The sequence below is a fragment of the Hylobates moloch genome, unplaced genomic scaffold (genome assembly GCF_009828535.3).
Source record: "Hylobates moloch isolate HMO894 unplaced genomic scaffold, HMol_V3 SCAFFOLD_2, whole genome shotgun sequence".
Taxonomy (NCBI): Eukaryota; Metazoa; Chordata; class Mammalia; order Primates; family Hylobatidae; genus Hylobates; species Hylobates moloch.
This window is the reverse complement of record NW_026652277.1, coordinates 84,472,290-84,497,880: the sequence shown is the minus strand read 5'-3', so window position 1 is coordinate 84,497,880 and position 25,591 is coordinate 84,472,290. Positions and strand designations below refer to the sequence as shown.

Below are 25,591 nucleotides of genomic sequence, written 5' to 3'. Positions count from 1 at the left end.
ACTGAATTAGTCATGGCAACCGCCCATGGCCACGTGGCAAGAAACACATGGTATACATTAGGTAAAAGGTCAAGATATGTGTAATAAATAACTATTTACAAATGTGAGCAGGATGGAAAGAAACCAAAGATAGTGTAATACCCTGAGAATAGTAACAAGAAGGTTGTCAATATCTTTGGGCCTAAAGGGATACAAGGGGGCGTTTACTAGGACCCAGAAGGAGATAGTATAGATAGGGTTACCTTGAAAGGGGATGTAATTTTTCAGGGAAGGAGCTGGGAGAATAAATAGCCATCTCTTCTCTTCCTCTAATCTCCTGCCAAGAGGTACTCATTGGTAAAATCCAGCTGGACACAAGAAGGCAAGCATGCTGATATAGACCGTGCAGGTCAGCCTCCAGGCGAGAAGTAAGGTAGAAGAGGATGGTATAGATCTGGAATGATAAATAGAAGATATCCAACACATAGAAAATTAAAATCAAATAATTATTTATTATAATGTGTTTTTGGCTGATCCAATACAGCTGATGTTTACAGAAATGAGTGACATTGTTATAATTAAACTTTTTCTATTTTGTTAACTTATTTACGTAAATGAGATTTCCACACTCTGAGCCCTGCCTCATTTTAGCAATAAGTGATTCATCCAAAGGTACATAAACTGAAAGGAAGGGAATGCTCCATTCATTTCAGATGTTTCCAAAAAATATGATAAGAATGATCAAATGTTTAATATATTTAAATTAACGATGAGTTATAATAATATAATTACAATTTAATCCAGGGGAAATTTTTCAGTAGCAAGGGCATATAGTCAAAGAATTTTAAAATTTAATTTATATATATCCAGAGAGAGATTATACAGTAATTAATAAGACTTTTAAGCATAAAGATATATTTTATTAGGATAAAATTCTACAGAGAATAAAGAATGAATATGTAAGTTCAAGACAAAAAAAAGAAACAATGTAAAATCTCTGACTTTTCTGAGTTTTTTTCCACAAATGTATTTTCGTAAGTGGATGAAGACAGGCATCAGGTTACTCTGGTAGGTGAGGTATCAGCGAAAATGGCAGAGTACGAATTCCAAAAGTCTGTCCCTCCACAAAAGCAACGCATAAAGTGGCACAACTGTCAGAATCAACTTTTTCAGAACCTAGAATGTAACCAAAAGCTTGCAACAACCAGGGGAACACTTAATCAAGAAAAGCAGCCAAATCTCAGCATATGTCCTAGCAATTCCACTCCTGGGTACACACCCAAGAGAACTGAAAACATATGTTCACATAAAAATTTGTACATGAACATTCATAGCAGCATTATTAATAATAAATAAAAGTGGAAACAACCCATCAACTGATGAATGGATAAACAAAATTTGGTATAACTATACAATGAATATTACTCAGCCATGAAAGGAAATGAAGTATCGATAGGTACTATAGCATGAATGAACCTCAAAAACATTAGGCTAAGTGAAAGAAACCAGTCACAAAAACCCACATGTTATATGATTTCATTTATATGAAATGTCTAGAATAGGCAAATCCACAGAGACAGAAAGCAGATTATAGTTGCCAAGGGATGGGAGATGAAGGGAATGGAGAATGACTGCTTAATAGATAGGGGGTTTCTTTTGGGATGATGATGAAAATGTTTTGGAACTAGATAGAGTTGATGGTTCCACAATGTTGTAAGTGTACTAAAAGCCACTGAACCATAGACTTTAAAATGGTGAATTTTATGTTGTGTGAATTGTACCTCAATTTAAAAAACTGTGGTATTAGGTTCCATTGGATACGTTAACAGTATGATGGATTTTTGTTGGAAAATTCAGAATTTTCAATATTCTTGAAGTTACCATCTTTATAACAATTTAATCTAGAATGAAAAAGTTTAGATATTACTTTAAAAATGTGTGGCAGCGTAGGTTGAATCAAATGAGGCTGGTGACATTTGACTGTTTTAACCTATAAAATGACATTTCATGTGATTCCATTGTTCTTCAAATTTTCTAGAAGGCATATGACAAATAAGTAGATCACTACGTAAAGGATTAGAGAAAGAAGGTAAACTTAGCACTTGTTAACTTGGGGGAAGTGAGCTCTGGGTGAGTAAGAATTTTGAGAGGGAATGGAAGCATGAGCAGTGTGTGATGGGGGGCAGCACACAAGCACCCCGGCCCTGGGCCTGCAGCTTGCCTTCCAATGCTCCACCACTTACTGCTATGGAGCGTCAGAAAAGTTCATTACCTTCTGTGTCTCAGCTTTCTGCATTGTAGAGATGATACTAGTACTTACCACATAGGGTTGTTCTGAGGATTAAATGACCTCATGTGTAAAAAGAGTTTAAAACAATACTGGTAAATACATGCTGCATTAGCAGGCCACTGCCACAATAACACTGCATAACAAACAAGCACAAAATCTCAATGTTCTACAACAATAAGCATTTATTTCCCACTATGCACCTGTGGATTGGTTAGACCTGCCTCAGGCTGCAGGTTGGGACCAGGTCTGCTACACGAGTCACTCATCTTCCTTGGACCAGCAGTTAATCAAGGAACATTCTTCTCATGGCAAAAGGCAGGAATACAAGGAAATGTTAACGTCTCTTTTGAAGTAAGGCTTTTTCTTCTTAAGTTTTTTATTTCCTTTTGTTTTGTATGTTTTTCTAAATTCTTGTATTTTTATTGGAATTTCAATAGAGAAAACATTACTATCCATTAAACATTCTTTGGTTGTGAAGCAAATTCATGCTTCAGTTAAAAACACTGGTGTGTCCCATTCTTTGAAACAGTCATCTTCCCTTCTGCACCGAATGAGCTACATGAATCCCACACAACATTGATAAAGAGAGATGGAGAAATATAATTTCCTTGGATTCTGAATTCATTCTGATTATAATTTTCTCTCCTCTTCTTTTGACAAGCCAGTCTTACGTGCTGTCAGAGCAATTTTGTAGCATCTACTAAAGAGAAATAATTTGGAAAACACATCACATTTGCTAGCTGAGAGATTTATCTTGTCAGGCAGGTGAAGCAGAATTCAACGGGAATTTGCATCTCCTCCCATAGTTTGGCCTGTGTGTTTTATTATCAGAAACCAACAAAGTTTTAATTCCACCTTCTTCTGTTTTCTGGTGAGTAAACAAAGGAAGACGTTTTGATAAAGAGGCTTAATGGGAGAAGCTGATGTATTATACCTTTGCAGATAACGCAAATCTATAAGCCTAAGGAAATACATTTATCAATTCCTCCCATCTGCATAGACCATTTAGCTTGTGATATTCTGATAATAAAGTAAAGAAAATCAACACTTTTTTTCCCACACAGTACTGCTGTAAATTACATGAAAAGTGATCACACGTGCCTGGCCAGGATGAAGACACCTTGAGATCAAGTCTTTACTATAATACTAATGTGTAGATGGTAGAGTCCTTTTGGCCAAAAAGCAAGAAAGCACCTTTGTTACAAGTACATAATGTAGCTTCCAAACACTAATACTTTTTTCTGGGTTGCAAACTAATTGGCAAAGATTGAGTGTGAATAATACACTTGATTTTGTTGACAGCTGTTATTTTATTTTATTTTTGGTTACAGACAGGGTCTTGTTCTGTCACCCAGGTTGGAGTGCAGTGGCGAGATCACAGCTCACTGTAGCCTCAACCTCCTAGGCTCAAGTGAGCATCTCTCCTCAGCCTCCCAAATAGCTGGGACTACAGGTGTGCATTACCACGCCTGGCTAATTTTTAAAAAAAATTTTGAAGAGATGGGACCTCATTATGTTGCCTAGGCTCGTCTTGAACTTCTGGCCTCAAGCAATCCTCTGGCCTCAGCCTCAGCCTCCCAAAGGGCTGGGATTACAGGCATGAGCCATTGCATCTGGCCTCCCAGTCTTTCTTTTTAATTGCAGTTTAAATGTTTTACATTGTGATTATATTTCCTTAGAGTGAGGGAGATTTAGCCTAGCCCCAAAATGGAAGGTGTAATATCACAGGAAGTCCCAGCTACTACTCTGCCCTCTGAAGTTCAACTAAAAATGATTATGTGTATGTGGGCACTATGCAACCATTCATCATGATACTGATAGGGACAGGGGTGAGAGAAATTCTAGGCAGAAAAGGGCAGGTCCCTGGTGAAGCTCCACCCTCAAGACAAAAAGCCTGAGACTGCAGCCTAAAGTGAGAATTTATATCCCTGTTTTCCTGCTTGAATACTGCCTTTTCCTAAGCCACCCCTGGCCCTGCCCTGCCCCATCGTGTGCCTATAAAGACCCCAGACTCAGCCAGCAGAGAGGAGAGGCAGCTGGATGTCAGGGACTATGGCTAGACATCAGAGAGAAGTGGCTCGACTTCAGAGGGACAGCTTGACAGTGTAATTTCAGAGAAGAGTCCAGCCAGAGATGGCTGGACTTCTGGACCTGAGGGGAAGATTACCTACCCGTCCCATTCCCTTTTCAGCTCCCTTTCCCACTGAGGGTCACTTCCATCAGCAATAAAATTCCCTGTACTTACCATCCTGCAGTTTGCTCATGCAACCTCATTTTTCCTGGACACTGGACAAGAGCTCGGGAGCCATGAGTGTGGATACAAAAGGCTATCACACTGGCCCTTTGCCCTCACTGGCGGAAGGCAGCTGCCTCAGGTGAAAAGGCAGAGGGCCACTGAGCTGTTAACACTTAAGCCATCTGCACATGACAGAGCTAAAAGAGCACAGTAACACACCCTTTGGGGCTTCAGGGGTCTCAGGCACCCCCAACTAGATGCTGCAGAGCCTGCATGGAGTTTGCTTGCACTGGTGCCCAAAAGTGCTAGCTGTGGCTCCTGCGCCCACTCACCTGTGTGCTCCCTTCTGCAAGGGGTGCAATGAGGCAGGTCAGAGTGAGTGAAGTTTGATCCTGCTGGCACTGAATTGATCAGCTGGTTCCAGCACTCGTGCACTCCAGTTCCTACCTCGGTTGCTTGCGTGCTTCCTCCTGCGAGGAGTTGAGAGCAGTGGGCTGAGTAAACAAGGCACCCCTGTCCCGAGTCCCACAATGGGGTCAGGGAAATATCCTGCTTCCCCACTCCTTTAAAATCTTTAACGACAGGAGAAAATTCTCATGGGAGAATCATACTATTTCTAAGTGAAAAAAAAAAATAGAATACAAGCTATTTAAATAGTATAATTCCTATTGAGCAAGAAAAAAGTACAGTTATTTGGAAGGAAATACATCTAAATGTTAATAGTGGGGCTTGGAATCGTTATTATTCCTCCTCTTGCATTGTCCTATATTATGAACTGTTTATAGTAAATGAGAGTTACTTTTATATCTTGAAAAGTTCCTAAAAATTAGCTCCCCATTCTTGTTCTGTCACCCAGTTTGGAGTGCAGTGGCAATATCACAACTTACTCTAGTCCTAACTTCCTGGGCTCAAGCGATCATCTCTCCTCAGTCTCCCAGATAGCTGGGACCGTAGGTGTGCACTACAAAACCTGGCTAATTTTTTAAAACATTTTTGTAGAGAGGGGATCTCACTGTGTTGTCCAGGCTGGTCTTGAACTCCTGGCCTCAAGCAATCCTCTGGCCTCAGCCTCCCAAAGGGCAGGGATTACAGGCATGAGCCATTGTTCCCAGCCACCCAGGTGTTGTTGAAATAAGCTGGAAAAATAACATTGTAAACATTAAAAACAAGATATAAAAGAGACTTTTCTAAACTTCCCAAAACTTCTATCTTCTGCCATAACTTTTTTTTCTTTATTCTCTTCTTGATGGTCTTAGTTAAGGTCATAATTTCAACCACTGATGTTACCACATAAACACCTTGGTCCTAGGTATCCAGACTTTGCCTTGTCCTTCAGTTCTAGTCCTGCAATACTGACCACTTGCCAAGTAGCTCTACGTGGATATCTTATACGTATACTCAATATTAACCCCCAAACAAACTCATGAATTGTCCTCCGAGGCCTGCTTGTGCTCCTGCTGACTCTGTTCTTGTTAATGACACCACTCTCTTGGTCATTACGAAGATAATCACACTGTTACTTTAACCCTCCTTTATCTTTCACATATGAACAATTGTCATCATATTTTATCTCAACAATGTTGCTGGAATTTAACTGCTCCTTTCCATTCCCACTGGCAATATCCTAATTATACCTCTCACTTGAACGATGATATTGTACTTGCCAAACACCTCACGTTGATTAACCTTAACCTTCACAATAGTCCTAAGATGTAGGTACTCTTCTTATCATCTCTATGTTAGGTAACTTGCCCAAAGTCATAGAGTTTACAAGCAGAGCTAGGATTTGAACCCAGGCAGTCTAATGTCAGAGATTGTATGCATAATTTCCCGCCATATAGTCTCTAGATCAGTAATGGCAACGGCAGCTACTCTTTAATTTTCACTACAATCCTATGAAAGTAGCATTATCCGTATCTTAGAGATTTGGAAACCAAGGCTCAAGGAGGTTAAGAACAGAAACACCTCATGAGTTTAGTCGGCCTACTCACCCACCGGCCTCCGTCAGATGAATCCTCCAAGCGCACCCATCTGATTATTCCTTAAATAAGAAAAAAGAAAAAGAGAAAAATTGATGTCCTGGCCAGGCGCGGTGGCTCAAGCCTGTAATCCCAGCACTTTGGGAGGCCGAGGCGGGAGGATCACGAGGTCAGGAGATCGAGACCATCCTGGCTAACACGGTGAAACCCTGTCTCTACTAAAAATACAAAAAATTAGCCGGGCGTGGTGGCAGGTGCCTGTAGCCCCAGCTACTTGGGAGGCTGAGGCAGGAGAATGGCGTGAACCCGGAAGGCAGAGCTTGCAGTGAGCCGAGATCACGCCACTGCACTCCAGCCTGGGGGACAGAGAAATACTCCGCCTCAAAAAAAAAAAAAAATTTGATGTCCTTCACTGCCTAAGGAATAAAGTCCAAATTGTTCATTTGGGCATTCAGGGGCTCCCCATGTCTGCTCACTTTCCAGCTTTATCTACCACTTGTCACTCCAGCTGAGTAGGTCACCTGGCCTGCACTCAGCCATGCCCTCAGGTCCTGCCTCTAGTCATACATGCTTAATCTTCTATTTTCATTTCTCACCACGCATCCCAGTTGGTGTGTATGTATTCTGTGTATATATTGAAAAGGTACATTTGGAATTGTCGCTAAACAGCAACCATAGATTAGGTATATTCTGAAGACTTCTCTGCCATTACACAGACCCTGGAAAGAGAAAAATCATTTAGTTTTTCCAAAGTGAGAAAATAGGCTTGACAGAGCTATCTTCTTGCTTTCTCTCATGCAGTGGCGCCCTATGGTAATGCCGTCAGTTCAACAATGTATATATGAATAATAAAATGTAAAAAAATTCAGGACTGTGATGAGTAGAGTGGAAGCAAGAAGCAGGTTGAGTCCTCTAGCTCTTAACCCTAAAAAGGATGGCTTGGATCGTCCCAGCCTAGAGACCTCTTGTGCCCAGATGGCTCTTCTGTATTGGTCTTCTGCTGTAGGCTAGAGCGCTGGTTTTAATCGTTTCGTCCTTCTCCTCTTGCTCCTCCACTTCTTCCTCCTCCCTCTTACCCTTCCTCTCCTTCTTCTCATACCTTTTCATCCAAGAAAGTCTTACCAGGAGGTTCAATGTGAACAAGAGATTAAAAACAGAGCTGCTCTGCTGGAGGTGGGGTGGGGAGCCTGAAGACTTCTTCATCCGCCCCTCACCACATCCCCGCTCCTTGCACCTGAAGAATTCTGCAGAGACCAGTTTCCAAGGGCTGTGCGGGCAGAGTGTGCATGTTCAGGCATGCATGCCTGTTTGCAGATGGTATGGAGAAAAAGGTGATTGTATTGTTCATAAAAATGTAACTTGCTCAAGTATACGCCCCCTTTCTTTCTAAATTACTTGCTTTTATATTCTGGGTTCCCTAGAACTTAGATTGAAATGTCATCCAACAACTATTTGTTTAGGGCTTGCTGAGCTGCTTTCATACTGTGAGGATTGAGAAATATACGAAGCAGTCCCTGCCCAAGAAATTGCATAATTTAATCGTGAGGCCAAGACTGTCACCTTCCTGAGAGTGACTCCAACATTCTAGATTTTCAGTTTTGATCTTTTGCTTGAACTCTAACTGCCTGTTGGCCTCCTGGACAATCTCTGCTTGATTATCCTACTCTTCGCCTCAATTCGACATCTCTAAACCTGAAACTATGTCTTTTGTCAGGAAACCAAGACGTTTGTAACATCCACATCAGAGTTGTCTGGTGAAGGAGTAAAAACATGGAGGAGCAGTAACAAACAGTGGAGATCATCAAAGTGACAAAAGTAACGAAAATAATTGGGGATTGCTAAGAGCTACTGTCAGTTATTTGAAGCCTGTAATGTATGACAGGGAGTAGATGTCTCTTGGAGTGAACATATACCTGCTATTACCTCAATGACCTTAGTTCCCTGCCTCTCATCTTGTCAGCATCTCTATGTTAATATGATTATAGTATTTAAAAAAAGTTTTTTATATATAAATAGCCTTTAAATTACAAGTCAATAACTATATCTACAATGCAGCCAAATAAATAGAAATCTGTTCTAAAAATGGAGAAAAAACTAACCATGATGGACACTCTAAAAGAAGGTACTATATATAAAAAACTGTTTATTACAATTTCTGGGTAGTGACTGGTATTTTGTGGATTCCATAGATCAGGCATGTTCAGCGTGGTATGGCCATAGACATGACTGGTATTTTCTTTTCTTTTTCTTTTTATTTATTTATTTTTTTGAGATGGAGTCTCGTTCTGTCACCCAGGCTGGAGTGCAGTGGCGAGATCTCAGCTCACTGCAACCTCCACCTCCCGGGTTCAAGTGATTCTCCTGCCTCAGCCTCCCGAGTAACTGGGATTACAGGTGTCCGCCACTACACCCAGCTAATTTTTTGTATTTTTAGTAGAGACGGCATTTCACCATGTTAGCCAGGATGGTCTCGATCTCCTGACCTCATGTTCTGCCAGCCTTGGCCTCCCAAAGTGCTGGGATTACAGGTGCGAGCCACCATGCCCAGCCCATGACTGGTATTTTCAAGAGTAATTTTGAATCCATCTTATCTGATTACTTTAAAAACAAACCCTTGCAAAAAAAATGTGACTTTATTGTATTTGATTTTGCTGTAGAGAAAAAAAACCAAGGGTTGCAGAGTAGCAGACTGTTGCTCAATGTAAAGGAGAACTCCTAATAAGAGAGCTGCCCAAAGTCAGACTGGTAGTCTAGGAGGGCAATGTGTTTCCTTTTCCAGTTCAGACATGAGCTGGGATGAAGCACTGCATTCAGAGGGATGTTGAATTGAAAGTCCTTCAAAGTCCTTCCAACTAAACACTTTATGAGCATATGAATGTAAGTTCACCAGGAGGTCAGGGAGGCAAGAAACTAAAATTAGAAGGAGTTTTAGCAGAGGGGTCTTCCTAATGGAGGAGGTCATCAGGGCTTGCTTTGAAGGGCTGCTAGGTTTTTTAGAAGGGGTGAGTAAAAGACATCATTTTGGGTGGGAAAAACACGATGTCAAAGGTGTGAAAGAGGCTGGTCAGGTGCAGGAGAAGGAAGAGGGCAGTTGATGCTGGTGGGGGAAAGCAATATGATAGAAAGAGGCCCTGGAGAGAGAGTAGGATTGAACTGTGTTTGAGGCTATGGTGAGCTAAGCAAAAACCTGACAGCTGTTCATATATTATCTGATAAACCTGACAGTTGCCTAAGGACATGTGAACTCAGGAGCAGCTCTGAAGTGCAAGGAGGTGAAAGAGCTGTGTGCTGTGTTACAGCCTCTTCTCCAGGCTGAGGAACTTGGGTCTTGCTTAAGTACAAGGGGGTAGCTGCCAATCAGAACTTCCAGTATATCCAAGGCAGAGTAACCTTCTTTTAGGTGCCTGTCTGCCTTGTCTATATTGAGATGAAAGGGCAGCAAGAAAATCTGTAAACATCCTATTAAAGCCAGAACATGACATTTTAAGAACTTTCATTTCACCAAAGAGGTGAAAAAAGACTTTCAAAAATATCATAAAGATCCTTTGCTAGTGAATAAATAAGTACAGATCATTTATTAAGGAACTGAAACACTGAAAGCGAGCCAGATATGGAATTGTTTACAAAAAAAACCCTTGAAGTTATTATCCATTTTGTAACTACCATTATAACTATAATTTTAATATATCTTATATATCCAAATTACAATACAAAACAATTACAGGATGGTTTACAGCAGTGTGCAGCTGGGAGTGACAGTATATCCTCTGGACTGAAAATCTCTGATGTTACTGGCCCCACTTGAGCCCTAGGGACAGAGCTGTGCATATTATGGCAAGTGGCCAAGGAAGTATCATGATGGTCCCATCAGCAACCCCAAAACTGTGATGGTTCTAGGTAGTTTGCATGTTTCTATGTTTTGGCATTACTGAGTTTCAACTGTATAAATCTCTATTTTCATTGTATTACTTAATGAGTACTTAATGAAAAGGGGAAAAAAGCAAATAATACATTCAGAAAACAGTAGAACAAATTATATTTCAATCAATTTGTACTTTTGTAATAAAGAGACCTCAAATCCTGAAATATTAACATACAACAGGCGAAGTTCCAAACATTCTTCTACTGTCATCCAGTTGTCTACGTGTGAGGATAACGCTGGTTGTGAGCACAGAGGACTAATCACAAAACTCATCATTTGGGTAACGAGACCCTTAGTAGAATAAGATAACACTTTAGATTTATTCTGAAAAGGACAGAAGACTTTTTGGCTGATGATACCCAGTGTTGCTTCTATGATATTACCTCCCACTGTAGACTATCGCACCTCTCCTTGGATCCAACCTTATTTTTGGATTGACCTATAATTGACCTTGGATTTCTTTCAGATAAAATTTCCAAGATATTGCCGTTTTCCCCTTTCTTAAGTGTATATACAGGTGGGATTTAGATGGCATGAGGGAGGAGGGGACACTTCAAGCAAGGGAACAGCCTGAGTAATCCAATATATTCATGTATGAGAGAAATCATAAGGAGAGTAGCCAGGCTACAGCAGACAATTTCTCCTAGAGGGGGATGGTGGGAGGTTAAGGAGGAATCTTCTGGTGGCACAATCTTATAGAATAGTGGGTGTGCTCGGTTGCAGAGTGGTGGGTGGGTGCCAAAGAGATGTGGAGGAGAAGAAGGTGGCAAAGCTCACAGGTGGGTCTCTCCACTGTGGACAGAACTGAGTTGCTATCGTGAGTGCAAAGTCAGGAACCAGTACACAAAACCACCCTCACTTCTGACACCAAATGCAATTCCAGGGTTTGTGGACACCACCCTCCATTTCCATAGTTCACTAGAAGGACTCACAGAACTCACTGAAAGCTGTTATATTCATGGTTTTGATTTATCACAATGAAAGTTTACAGAATCAAATCAGTCAAGGGAAGTGATACATAGGGCAGTGTCCAGAAAAGTCCCCAACAAAGAACTGATTGTTCTCTTCCAGCATATTATGAACAGCATTAGCTTTCCCAGTAACATTGTGAGGCAACATGCACAAAGTACTGCCAACCAGGGAAGCTCATCCACGGCTTGGTGCCCAGAGTTTTTATTGGGGCTCAGTCACACAGACCTGGTTGATCACCCATGTGTCCAACCTCAGTCTCCAGCCCCACCAAAAGCACATTATTAGACTGTTGGTGTGGCCCAAGTCCCTCAGGTAGACAAAGGCGTGACATTCTAAGGGGTTAAGACTACCTCCCAGGGCCCAAGGAAAAAGCCAGTCTTCTCTTTGGGTATGGGCAATTTATTACTATACCCTGAGGTAACATATTTTGTTCTTCATTTTGTCCCCTTTTTCTTTTCCTTCTTATTTCTGTCCTTTCTTCCTTTTCCAAAATTTTTAAGGTATAAATCTATGCCCAAACAGTCTATGCCCAGAAGACCCTCTCCTCTGCTGCTGTCCAGTCACTTTCATAGTGACTGGGTTCTATGTACTGAGAACAGGGTCACTGGCATCTCTTCATTCTAAGTTTGACAAACGCCGTAGAGTATGCTGGGAAAATCTCCTGGTGCCAGGACCCTGGAGAATGTTATTTGCAAGACAGTTTCCTCCTCGAGTTGAAAAAATACACAAAGAAATACAAGTCACCTCAGAAGCCAAGTACTAAAAGTCTGATTCCCACAGCAACACAGGGATTGCCCCTTTCCACTAGGGGTAGGGCATGCTGAAGATTTACTCTGGGTCATATAGTCTCAAATAATGAGAGTTCTTACAAATATTAAATTACCCTAAATAAATTGACTATGTGATTCAGGTAAGGCTGCCTCACAGCCTTAGAATAGGTCCTTTTAAAGCTCTCCCAGGTGTCTTTTCGTTTTATTTGAGATTCCTTTCTTTGCCACCCTGTTTCCTTCAGTGAATGCTTGGCCAGGGAAAGCCTTCTCAGAAAACAAGGAGATTTCGCCACCTTGAGTCTTTGGTCTTCCTTAATTATCTTTAGAGATTTCTGTAAGAGTAGCCTGCCTTAATTTGTTTTTTTATTCTTTGGAAACATCAGACTGGGTCCAGCTTTGGGCTTATGCCTACATTATAAATGCTAAAGGGCTTTATTTGCAAATAAATTATTTCCCACACACACTTGTCAAACTAAATCATAAGGCACAAAAATAAAAGGACTCGAATTGACAAAAATGATAATTATTTGCAAAGGGAAACCATTTCAAATGTGTTCCTACTTACCCACACCTACTTTTTGATCTTTGGTCCAAAAACCCTCTTAAATTAAGCGTTTTGCTTTCAGTGCACTTATCTCAGAATTGTGGAATGAAATAACTAGGGAACATAAATGGCATTATTTTAAAATAATGCAATTTGTGTCTAGTACGGTCATGTGTGGTACTCTTACTTACTATGCTGAACTGTAATTTAAAATACTTCATATCCTATATACTAAAAACTAACCCAGGGTTTTCTCCTATGTTTTCAAAAATCATTATTATACATTCATATTGTCATTAACATTGATTATGCTGCCAGACAAGTGTTCTGCTTTATATATTTAATTAAATGTTTATGTTTTGTACTTGTACCTTGAGGTAATCTTAACACGAAGGGGACAATTTTGTAACTGCAAAAAAAAAAAAAAAACCCAACACATATAATGAATAATATGTTTCCTGCTGCATAGAACATTTAAAAGCCAAAATTCCTGCCTCAAAATGTTTTCAGGCTAAGGAAATTATAAGGAAAATTAAATGCTTTTAAAATGTCAAGAGTGAGTTAGTTCACTTATGTGGTTTGAGTTTTGGTTTGTTTGATGTATTCATGAAACCTGTTCTTATAGATGAGTCTATTTTTGCTGAAGAGAAATTATGAAGGTTTATTACATAGGTTATTTATAATCCTTAAAAAATTAGAGATAATGTAATTGCCCCAAAATAGGAGGCTGGTTGCATAATTATGGAGCATCCATACAATGTGGCCCATAAAAGTCAGGATGTAAAATATTTAATGACATAGAAAAATGTTTACTATATGTTAAGTGAAAAAAATAAGATTATAATGTAGTATGCACAGAATACTCCTTATTTGATTAAGAAAAAGTATGTATTCTATGAATAAATAATATATGTCAATATGCATGGAAAACACTGAAAGGATGTTCATAGCAGGTTAATAGTGGTTCTCTTTACATAAATTAGACATGGTTTGGAAGATCATAAATCATTAATTCTTAGAGATGAAGAAACTTTCAGATCACTTAATTCAGTTGCTCATTAACTCACCAGATAACTCATTCCATATACAGATTGATCCAAATATTTGGGAGTTTTTTTCTTAACTTGTGTCTGCCTTCCTGTAATTTCCACTAGCTGGTCCTATGTCTGCCCTCTGGAGCAGTGGGGAATAAATTCAATTCTTTATACATGACTGCTTCAACTATTTAAAGACAACTCCCACTTCTTCCTAAATCTTTTTTTCTTCAGGGTGACGGTTTATTCAATCTTTCTTTACGGTTTCCCGACTCCTCCCATGGCCCCACCATACTTACCTGGAGGCCCGGGAGTTGTTTGCATCCCTCTAAAATGAGTCATCCACAGTAGACCCTGCATTCCAAGTGTTCTTTGGCCTGCTAGAATCCAGTAAACCTCTTTGCTCCTTTGATCTCTGTGTAGCAAAAGCTGCCATTCATATCAACTATAGTTAACTAAAACTCTTTCAGGAAGTTTCTGCATAAGCAACTATTAAGAACCATCTGATCCAATCTGAGTTTATTCTATTAATTATTTGAATCCAAAGCAGGAACCATACAGTTATAACAATCTGTGATTCAGCCTCTGGTCTTTATATTAATCCTTCATATGCCATATTTTACTTGTTTTAGTCCATATCCAAGTCTATCAAATACTGATATGTTTTAGGAAATAAAAAATCTATAACATTTAGTATGGAAAATAAGGACCAGTACAAAATGGCAAAACCAAGGAAAAAAATAAATTCAATAATATTATACATAGTAGAGTGGCTAGTCAAGAAAAGGACGTAAAATATCCTTGCTTTTTCCCTGACTTTTACGAGCGGGTCTCATTATTGGGCTTTCAGCCCTGTACCTCCACAGAAGCACTCCCCAATGATGTAGCTTGGACAGACCTCCCTACATTTTCCTCTTCATAATCTCATCGAATATTATGTCTTCAGCAATTATAGCTAATTTGTAAGTCCCAAAACTGCATATTTGAGTCTGACTCTTGAATGAAATTCCAATGCAAATTTTCAGTTACTTCGTCTGTGTCGTCTACTTGGATGCTCATCTGTGCATCTCTAAAAAAACTGAAGTCACCATACTCTCCAAAGTTATCCCTTCTCCTTTGGTTTCTAATCTGTTTGTAATAATTCTGTCCTTCTTGCTGGACAGCTTTGCATTTTAATCAATTAATTCGTTCACTCATCAAATATTATTGGGCACCTAAAATCTGTCTTGCACCAATGACTATGTGCTGAGGATATGGTGGTGAATTAAAGTTCTTTCCCACATAGAACTTCATTCTAGGCTACAAATTGTGTTATATAAGTGCAGTGATTTAAAATAAAATAAGAGAGAGAGCATAAGAGTGTTTGCTTTCCACATTTAATAAGTCTCCAAGGCCTTTCCCTTCACTTTTAATGTCTCTGGTATTTATCCTTATTCCTCAGATCCCACACTATCCAAGTTCTGCTTTCAGCGTGCCTCATTTGACATATGGCAAAAATGTCTTGGTTTAACCCAATTCATTTAAAAAAAATATGTATTGAGCCCTTACCATATGCTGGGCACTAGAATTGATACAGATCCCAAAATGATTTCTAAAAAATTTGCAATCTAGAAAGAGGGAGGAAACAGGCATCCAACCCACTTAAATACAAAACAAAATTGATAAACTCAGAAATTATACTCAACCAGCCATGGAAATTCACAAGATGGGGAGCTTCTGGAGAGGACTCAGTTAAGTGAGTGGTATTCAAAATGCTGCTCGAAGAGTGGATGGGACCTTTACAATTTGCATTTGGGGACGCAAAAGCACTCTGGGTAAAAGACTGGATGAGTCAAGAGAGGAATACTGAAAAGCACAAATGTCCGAATAATAGTGGGTGGTGCCATTTGCTGGGAGCTTAGGTTATTGGTAGAGGAAGCCGAGGTTAGGAAGGTAAACTGGGGCCATTCTGTGAAGAGTTTAAAAGTCTGGTTCAAGGAATTTGTATGTAATTCATTAAACTGTGGAAACCTATTTTCTTCTCTTTGGAACGTGCATGACCTTTCTGTTAATCTGCTTGTTTATAAAACACGTACGAGATAACTGCTTTCCACTAACCTGGGATATTGGCGTAGTGTTGGAACAGTATCTTATTATATGAAAGCTAAGTAAACCTTAGTAGATGATGGTATGAATGTATTTATGTCCACAAAATTATGTTTCTGAGCTTTGGAATATTTTAGGTTCCCATTATTTTGAAATTAGATAAAGACTGCCAGTGAGACAATTCACAAAGTTCTATTCTCTTAACTTTAAATAATGAAGAAAGAAAAGCATTCTCCTTCGGCATTTATCAACATTCAACACACAGGCAGAGTCCAAAAAACACAACAAATGTGACCACAAAATTTTAGTAGAATATCTTCAGATGTTAATGAATGAAAATACCATAAATATGGTTTCTTCTAAATATATGTAAATAATTACCCATTTCTAGAATGAAACATTAGTTTCCAAAGAAGTAATTTGTCTTTCTAAACAAAAAAGACTGAATTGTTTAATTTAAATTTTGCATCAAGTTACAAAAGGAAATTCCCATTTGAACTGGTTTATTTCAAAAGCAAATAAACCAGTTGAAGTTTTCAAATATAGAATTATATGTATTGTGTTGATGACTTGTCATAACAAACAACATTCTGGTGTAACTTCTTATTCTGTACATGGACAGTCTTCAAAGTATGGAATTGGTAACGAGTATAGTACTTTGTACTATATGGAGTAGATTTGAAACCCAATAAGATTTCAAAATTGGCCAATTTTACCAAGGAAACATGAAGAAAGGTTTCCATGGTTTCAGAGAATCAATAGTGCCCTCTAAAGGAAATCTATGTGAGGTACATTCAATATCTAGGTTTAATTCAGCACTTATTCCACGAAAATGCTACTTAATTGTAACTTATAATAATACGGATTAAAAATTACAAAAAGAATGCAGGCCAGCCCTAGTCATAAGTGTCACAAGTAGCTGACTACACCAATGCTGGACTGGCTGGCAGGGCCACTTCAGTCCTAGTTGCTTTTGCCCCTTGTGAACTGTTGTTACCTTCCTTATGGAAAGTTCCTAGAAAGGGAAAAGGGGATAATTTCCAAGTAGAGGATTAGACATCCTAGGATCTGGAGAGATTGGAACCCCAGAAGCAGATCCAAATAGGTATCTTGGGAAAACGTGCTACACTGAAGAAAATATCTGTAGAATTGAATGCTGACAAAGTCAGCTTTTGCCCAGGGCAATGGCTGAAAACCTGTGTATCGGGAAAGATAGACAAATTAGCTGAATTAGAAGAGGGCAGGCAGTGTAGCCTGGCTGAAACACATAAGCATGAAAGGAAAAAGTGATATGAAACATTTATGGATTTTTATTTGTCCATCTAATTTTGTGGTTTATGTATTTGTTTCTATCCATTTTTCAAACACACACAGATCCATCCACAAATAGCTTGATAATGTCACAAGAAATATTGGGTAAAATCATACATTGCTATTGCCAATTAGGAGCAGAGCAAGTCTTGGTGATTACTATCTGCCTTACAGACATTAAAAAATCAGCGAGTACATAAGATTATTAACTCCAGATATTACTGGCTGCAGCAGAGTTACTGTCATAATGAGATGGCTGGGAATGAAAATACTTCATTTGTTCTTACCAAAACTACACGTATAGAGCACTGTTTACATTTTTAAAACTTTTCCTCCAGAGTTCAGGTCCAGCTTTACCAGATAACAAAGATCACAGAGTAGGTTGGCGCTTAGCATGTACACCTGTAGAAAACTTATCCTGAAATATTGGACAACTTAACCCTGACATATTACTATACATATATTACTGCACCTCAGCCTCACAATAACCCGTGGGGTTGGCAGAGCAGCTGCTATAATAGCAGGGCAAGAAAACAAAAATCTTGTGGCGCATGAGTCATATTATTTAGGAAAATTAACTTTCCAATATCTATTTTTCTACTTATTGATTGGAATATTAAAACACTTGAAGATATAATACGTTAAATGTTAATGGAAATTTAAAAATCTGCTAAGATGATACTGCGGCATCAACCATAGTCAGCAAGCTGTTCCCCAGCTTTTCGGACAATCCAGGTTAAATGGCACATTTCAGCAGAGAAGCTGTGGTAAGTAGAGCAACGGGACAGCACTGCACCATCTTAATTAGATGTGACACATTAGTCTGAAGTAATCTGAGAATTAAGGCAAATAGAGCTGTCTTTAGCAGGTTCCTCAAAATAAGACCAAAGCTACAAGTTGTGTCATCAGAGCAGCAGGATGGCAGGAGCTGCTGGAAGCAGCTGACTGTTATCACCACATCACATTGACTCACAGGCCTCCTAGGGTGTATTTGGAACTTCACAGGCTACAGTTCAAAGGGGCTTTAAGTGTTCGTTTAGGCTTTCCTTCCAATGGCTCTTAAAAGAGAAAGCCCAGAGAGCATAGATTCCTTTAAGTCTCCAGGGCAGGAGGTTACACAAGACCCCTCCTCCTATAATTTATTATTTTTAGCTAAGAGGCTAATTTAAAGGACGAGCCAAAGATGTGCTTGTAGGGAGTTTATCACCACCATAGCATGGCACAGTGGCTGGCTGGGCAGGAACCATAGGAATCCTTAGGTCTGACTGCCCTGTCTCCAGTGCGTAATGGAAGAGATATGTGCAGCATTCTCTCAGCATTTTCAGAATTCCCTTCTGGAACCAAGGCCCTGCTCAAGAAAAATGGCTCTAGATGAAGTTTGCTGCTCATAGGTGCTTCTGGATGAATAAGCAAGAACCTTTCTAACCTGAGCAACAGACACAGCCTAGGTACAAATGAGTTTGGAGAAGCTGCCTTCAGTGCCCTGGTCATCAGCCACAGCCCTGGGTCTGAGGAAGGGGCTGTTGTGTTCCTGCTGATGCCCACAAAAACTGAGGCTTATCACTGCCACAACCCAGCTCCACTTGTCTTGTTAGCTATTTTTATTATACTGCACTATATGGTCATCAGTACTTGGACACAGACAAAAATGGCATGGACAGAATTCCACATGGTTAGGCAGGGCAAGTTATTATAATCCCCAATCGGCTGCTAGCAAAACTAACAGAGGAGTTAAATAACTGGACCTGAGGACACTGCTAGCGAACAACCCTGTTTCCACCCTTTAAGCCAATGCTCTTTGCTTTTTGTCACTTACACGCTTTCCTTTGGGTCATGTGTCAATGAGGCAATCCGATAAAATAACAAACACTCAAGGGAGGAGAGCAGAAGTACTTACCCTTAGACTCTCCTCTCTAAGGTCTTTCTGGAGATATCTTAAAATGGTCACTGTCTTCGTAAAAATTTTAGGCTGGAAAGGACAGAATTTTTTTGTGATTTTTAAGTTGATGAAAAGGAGTAAATGTACATCTTTTAGTGTCCCCCATGGGATGTTCAGAATATATACCCATAGAATCTTTTGGGTGTTTGTGAAAACTGGCCAGGATAATAGGGTTCTGCTACATGTCAGGATGGGGGAGGGTGTTGCTGGGAGACAGGTGTTGAAGGGTACTACATCGATAAAGGAAAGTCATCTGTATGAAAACCCTCTGTCAGGTCGCTGCAGTTATTAAACTATGGAGTCATTCAGGATGTTTCCTGTGAACAATGGAGCAGATATTCTCATAAATTTTAGTTTTATTTTACTAGATTTAAGCAGCATTTTGGTGTCCAGAAAAGCAGGAGCCGTGGGAAACAGTTTTGAAGGTCTTGTGAGATAGGACAAGGAAATAATAGTCAATGGGGCTGTGTACCTAAATGAGCATTGGTCCAGCGTATTCACGGCAACAATAGCTTACTCGGTCTTCTGATAAAGAGAAAGAAACTAAATCCTGAAAAATATTTCTAGAGTCTTACTCATTACAGGGGCAATCAATGGTGTTAGAGAAACTTCAGCCCTAGTTTCTTCTGCTTACTGTGACCTGTTGTCACCATCCTGGTGGAAAATTCCTAGAAAGGGAAAAGGTGATGATTCATGAGTAAAGGATTGTACATACTGAATTCTCAGAGATGGGAAACCCAGAAGTTAGGAAGTGTCATTTGGCCTCCATCAGTCTAGTTAATCCCAGTAGCCTAAGATTGTATTAATCAGGAAAACATACTTTTATGAGCATCAAAAATTGGAAAACTAAAAATGACATTGCTGGAATGTAGAGTCCTGGAAGCTATCTTCCTCCCATTTGGGGCATTTTTCTGCTGGCAACCAAGACTATAGAGACCTGCAAATACGGTTTGCAGCTGCTGCAGGGGCAGCAGGAACCAAACTCTGGACTCCGGTGTCCAGCGACTGTGGTGATGGTAGCTTTCTAATTCTGGCCTTATATTGTCTGATGTAGCTGGATGATGCATTCTTGAAGGCAAGTAGCCTCCTGATTGTAGTAGAAAAGTGATTCCCCTATAGGTGGTCAGCCAGTGTTCTATTAATCACACTCAGAAGCCCAATGTAGAGCCTGCTCCTCCAGTTCTTCCAATTTCATAAGCACCTCACTCCTTGTATTAAATCCTTTCTGTTTAAAATACCTAGAGGTTTCTGTCTTATGTACTATACTGTCTGATGCACAGAGTACTAGGAAAAACAAAAGAGACCTACACTAAACATGTTCTGTCGACATTTTCATGTCAGTAATAAAAAAATAAAATCTAGGTAAACAAAGAATCTCCTAAGAAGAAAAAAATCAGAATTAAAGTTATCTGTAACACTTAATACCAAGAGAATTGGCATGGTATGAAATTTGGGAAAAGTGCATGTCCCTAAGATTTATAACCCATAGTTGCATAACACGGACTCTGAGAAGCTTGCAGTAAAGAAGTATGCTTAATTTTGTTTGCCCAAGTGTTTCCTAAATTCATTTCAGAATGACAGTCATTATTTGGGAAATACTAATTTACTTAATTATGAGGGGAAAAGTATAGTGTCAATATAACTAAGAAAACATTTGAAACTTCAAAAACAAAAGATCAAAATTTACAAAGTGAAGACAGATACAGAAGAAAAACCAGTAAGCAGTAAAACCAACAGAGTTAAAGTCTAAGTAACTGTTAATACAGTTATTAAATTTAGTATGCATATCAAGTAAAAGTCTTGAAAGGGAATGTAAAATAATAATAACAATATGAATTTACATTCCTATAACATTTGAACAAAAACTAACAAATGGGAAAGGGAGAATGAAGAAAATAGGATAATTTTTATATCTTCCACTGAGAGGGTCAACAGATTTAGGTTATTCTTGACACAGAGAGAAAAATTTAGGAAATAAATAACTGAGCGAACAAGTGTTTAATGATGAGGTAATATAAAAGTGCTATGATTAATAACATTCAAATCAATAGAGAGAAAAAACAAAACCTAACAGAGGAAAAAAGAAATCAAGAACTTCAAGTATTAGCTGGTTAATGTTAAACAAAACCAAGCAGTGACAACTCTAAGTATAACAAGCAAAAAACACTTATGCTGGCTTTTAAGGAAATCCAAATATATGCTCTTTATAAGAACATATCACAGACAATACCATATAGAAGGCATAAAATAAATCAAGGGATGAACAAAAATATGAGACATGCAAACCAAAGAGAAGTAGGGGGTCTTGATGTCAACACCAAAATAAAATTCAAGGTAAAAGAAATTACTTGAAGCAAAAGGGAGACTTTTATGTTGCCAAAAATTACACAATAATGACAAAGGGAAGTGATACTATTATCTCCCTCTGAGTGCTCCCCCTGATAAGTGTTAAGTGTTCAGGTGCACCTCCAGAAGTGCCTCCCCTTAGCTCTCATTTGTTCCTTCCACAGGGATAACTTATTTGATCAGTGAAATCAGAAAAGGATCATTCTGCATTCATGGACTCCTCTCATTGACACACTCGCTTACCCATCTGAAAACAGCATGAGTTCTGTGTGGAAACTTCCCTGAATCATACAATGGTAAAATTAAAGTCTGGCTTTGGAAAAATTCAGCCCTCCCCACCTAAGCCGTCCAATGAACAGTAAAACAGTGTGCTTGCTCTGCAGACACGACTTCAAGATACACTCCCAAGCATGCTCTTCCAATCACATTGTTGTTCCTATCCCTACTATTTAAAAATTCTGGGGCAACCACCTTTTCTCATCTACCTTTATTTATGACTAAATAAAGTGAGTTAAGTAGTGGACAGTCTTTTTTGGTTAGAAATTCAGTCCTGAATTAGAGAAGTCCCCTAATTCAGTGTAGCATGCAAGGAAGCTAATATTTCGTCTGATCCAATCCAATTTGAGATTCTTTCTCAATTAGTTTATAAACTGGAAAGGAAAGAATTGTGAGTAATTAACACCCTCCAAACCTCCAAAATGGGGACCATTAACTTTATTGAAAATACATTAAAGAAATATGTAAGAAGAAATTGACAAAATCACATTTTATTTTCATTTTTATTTGTAAATAAATACAGAGGGGGTCTCGCTATGTTGACCAGGCCTCAAGTGATCCTCCCATCTTGGCCTCCGAAAGTACTAGGATTACAGGAGTAAACCACCATGCCTGGCTGACAAAATAACATTTTATAAAGGAAATGAATGCTCTCTTTCAATCTTTAATTGAGCAAAAGGACAAAGAGCAGAACTGAAATTTGTATTCTACAGAGTTCTCATCCTTTTCATGTATTCATTAAAAAAAAATCTGCAAAATTGATCATATACTAAGCTCCAAATAGAATCTCAACAAATTTAAAAAAGTAACAATTCTACTTGCCATATTCTCTAACTATAAAAACAAAATCAGAAATTAACAATACAAGACAATGACAAAATAACATTTAAAATGGATCCGAAATATAAAACAATCTTAACTCTCTGGTCACAGAGGTAATTAAAATCACAGTTTAAGATACTGGAATTGTATCAGATGCCTCCTGTGTACCACCTCACATCCTCTTGGTCTCATCTCTGATTGCAGTTATATCTGTGGCAAATATTTCCACATAGGTTGCAAACTGTTTTGTGCACAGGGCAGCTCACCTAAAGAGTTAGTCATACTCAGCACTCATGGATTCTCAACTAGAAGTGTGAGAAGGAGCCAATGGAGGAATACTTCTCCCGTTTGTCTTTTGAGGAGACAATTCCAAGACACATTCAGTACAATCCTCAGAATATCCTTATCAATTCACTAATGAACACACATATTGGAGTTCCCTCCTTTCCTTGTTTTCTCTGGCCCCTCACTCCCACTTTCTGGGATCACCTCCCCAGCCAACTACTCGCACACAAGCTCTTGTCCCAGGCTTACCTTTCCCTTTCCCTGGAACATAAGTAAGTCAAGTACGGTCCTGAAAAGTGAACCATCAGGGTGGTATCTGGAGTCAAATTTACCAGTCAGATGGCGAAAAGAATTTCACTGTGGTGGGATGAACTTCAAATAATAGAGAGATGACTGGGGATGTTACAGCAATAAGATTGCCTATAAGCACTGAATATATTTAACTACAGGATAAAGACTAAAGCAAATGCAGAATAAAGTATCAGAACAGAGTGCAAATGTTTTATGTCTTGATGGTGTGAAAATTACAAAACTAATAAAAGTTGGGAAAAAAGGAGAAAAAATAGCAGCTAAAATAAGTATATTGCTTTCCTTATTTGTAATAGTTTAGAGTTGAAAGGTATCATTTAAAGCTGACAAACCAAGTCATAGAAATATAAAAATATTTAACAGTATAAAGAATAAGAAAGATAATATTATCAACTAAAATCTATTGTTGAAGAGAAGGAGTCATGAAAAAGAAACACACTAATTTTCAACACTGCTGAATATGGAACTTATAGATAGTGCCCAAAGTAATAGAAGATCCAGGGTATTAGGCACGAGAAAAAAACCGACAGACTTTTCTTAATATCAGAAAAAAATACACACACAAAAGAAGATAAACCATATAGTGAAATATATTTTAAGCACTGCTAAAGCAGAGTACATAAAATAATATGATGGAATAAAGATCAAATGTATATGAATATCAATAAATGTCAAGTTACTTAACTTACACATTGAAAAAAAGATTTTCAGACTGGATCACAAAACCGTCCAACTCTGTGTTTTATACAAGATACACACCTAAAACAAAATGATACAGAAAGGTTAAAAATAAATACTAGGCAAGCGCCCCTCAAAATAAAAATAGAATCAAGATCTTAATATCAAAAAGGGTAGAATTCAGACCAAAAAACAAGCAATAGTCTATAAAAATAAGGACTTTCTTAAAGCCAAAGGGCACAATTTACAGTGAGGGTATAATTATGAATCTTTTATGCATCAAATAACACTTGCATATCGAATAAAACAACCATTACAGAAATTACAAGGAGAAACAGAAATACATTCTACTAACATAATTCACCACATTACATTCAGACAATCATAGCCTATCTGTGGCCACCAAAAAAGCATATGGAAAACAACTGAACAGCCAGTTTTTATTATAAATACTCAAGTAAAATGGGAAAAGATGTATATTTGCCTAACATAATAAATCTATCTCAGCCCAAAAGTCAGCATCATGCTTAAAGGGAAAAGAGGAGAAGGCAAACCAACTAAAAAATATGTACAAGACAATTATGACCTCTATCACCATTATTATACAATACTGTGCTGGAGGAAGAAGCCAATGCAATTAGCCAAGAGAAAGAAATTAGAGAGATTTAAAATGGAAATGAGGACTTAAAACTATCATTATCAAAATTATTATGTACCTGGAATACTAAAAAAATAGCTTTTACATATACAAATACTAATGAGATAAGATATGAAAGACCACATTAACAATGGCAGCACAAAGTAAAAATCTATAGAATCACAAGAAATGTGTAAGACTTATACGAAAACAATAACTACAACAAAACTTTAAAACATTACTGAAGTATAGAGAAGAATTAAACAAATGGAAACATATACTATATTCTTTGATAGGTAGACCAAACATTACAAAAGCATTGATTTAATATTTAAATAAAAGCACCAAAATGTTTTTTTAAAAAGCTAAACAAAATGATACTAAAGTTTATAGGCAAAATGTATACATAAAGGAATGAAAAACTTAAGATGAGTAACAGGTTGGAGAGTCTAGTGTCACTAAATATTAAAATATAATTTACAGTTTCAAACATTAAAATAGGGTGATACTGGCATATGAATAAACAGGCAATCAGTGGAACAGAATAAAAATTCCAGAAATAGATCCAAATACATAAAATAATTTAGTATATAATAAAGGTGTAATTTCTAATCAAACTCAAAGATAGGCTTTTTAACAAACGGTATCAGGCTAGGTGGATTGCCACTTGGAAAAAATTAGTTAAAGCTGTATCTCACAGTATATATATGTATAAACTCTATAGAAAGTAAAACTTAGAATGTTAAATAAAAATTAGAGAATCCTTTTATAACCCTAGAATGATTAAAAATAAATGACTGATAAATTTTACATAAAATTAAAAAGTAAGCATGGTAAAAAGAAAAAATACAATAAGCAAAATCAAAAGATAAGAGATGATTTGGAAGAAAAGTTTTCAAGTCACATCACAGGTAATTGACTAATCTATCTAATATATAACTCAATCTTAGAGATAAAGATCAATAATCTAATGGTAAAATGGGGAAATAATATGAATAGATAGTTCAGAAATATATGGCTCTTAAATGCAACCTCTAATTAAGGGAAATGCAAATTTCCTTACAAATATTGAGCTATCTATCAAAAGGGCATAACAGGCACTTACACTGATGAGTGTGTAAATTGGTTAAAACCATGGTGGAAAATATTGTAGTGTCTGTTAAACTAACAAATGATA

At 38.1% G+C, this 25,591-nt stretch overlaps 1 pseudogene; it reads right to left on the bottom strand.

The window, feature by feature from the left end:
• The window catches only part of LOC131382609 (acyl-CoA-binding protein-like), a 31,863-nt pseudogene extending 11,087 nt beyond the window's left edge, over window positions 1-20,776 (bottom strand).
• Window positions 20,777-25,591: the final 4,815 nt, after the last annotated feature.